This window comes from Chiloscyllium plagiosum, unplaced genomic scaffold (genome assembly GCF_037043375.1).
Source record: "Chiloscyllium plagiosum isolate Xiang-an unplaced genomic scaffold, Cpla_swu_hap1 HiC_scaffold_7, whole genome shotgun sequence".
Lineage (NCBI taxonomy): Eukaryota > Metazoa > Chordata > Chondrichthyes > Orectolobiformes > Hemiscylliidae > Chiloscyllium > Chiloscyllium plagiosum.
The window spans coordinates 93,827,984-93,828,961 of NW_028270145.1; the positions used below are offsets into that span (position 1 = coordinate 93,827,984).

General features: G+C 43.6%; 1 non-coding gene across 1 annotated transcript; it reads right to left on the minus strand.

Moving 5' to 3' along the window:
- Positions 1–906: 906 nt before the first annotated feature.
- trnac-gca (transfer RNA cysteine (anticodon GCA)) lies at positions 907–978 on the minus strand. Its single transcript has one exon. It is a non-coding gene; the product is annotated as a tRNA-Cys (tRNA).

The window sequence follows — 978 nt, forward strand, 5'->3', positions numbered from 1 at the left end:
GTAACAGCTGGAGAAAACCTTAGTTCGGCCACATTTGGAATATTCAGGTCACCAAATCACCAGAAGTATCAGAAGTGGATGCTTTGGAAAGTGCGCACAGAAGATTTGCCGGGATGTTACTTGGTCTGGAGCATTTTACTTATATGGAGAGGTGGGATGAACTCAGATTGCTTTAACTGGAAAGACGGAGGCTAAGGGGCGACCTGAGAGACGTTTACAAAATTATGGGAGGCATAGGTAGGGTGGATAGTCAGGGGCATTTTCCTAGGGTGGAAAGATCAGGGTGGAAAGGTCAACTACAAGAGGGCATAAGTTCAAGATTAGAGGGGCAAAGTTTAGGGGAGAAGTATGGGGAATATTTTCATGCAGAGGATGGTGGGTGCCTGGAATGCTCTGTTAGTGGTAGTGGGGAGAACAGGCACATTAACGATGTGTAAGGCATATCTTGATAAACACATCAATGTGAGGTAGAGGGATAGAAACTCACACATGGGCAATAAGAAGCGAGGCTAAATAAGGAGTAAATAAGGAGTACTAATTAGCACAGGCTTGGTGACTGAAGGCCTGCTCCTGTACTGAACTGTACTGCATTGAATTGCATTGTCATTCCTGCACCCAGTGCTTATAAGCTTATTACTTAAAGTGCAATCATTTTCTAGGTTTTGGGTATGGAGCTGGGGACTTGCATGATTCAGGCAGCTCTACTGAATAAGGTAAACGTCAATACTGCAGATATGAATCTATTCAGCGATGCTGCCTTCCTAACAAAAATAGAAATTGTTATAATAAGTATTGTACATCCGGCAAGGAAAGCTGAATTAACATTTTGGGTTCAATGATCCTTATTTAGGATGCTTCTAAATTCCCAATTCATCCCTTTGCCAAGGGAAAAACAGCATATTACTGAGGGGGCACCTGGATTTGAACCAGGGACCTCTTGATCTGCAGTCAAATGCTCTGCCACTGAGCTATACCCCC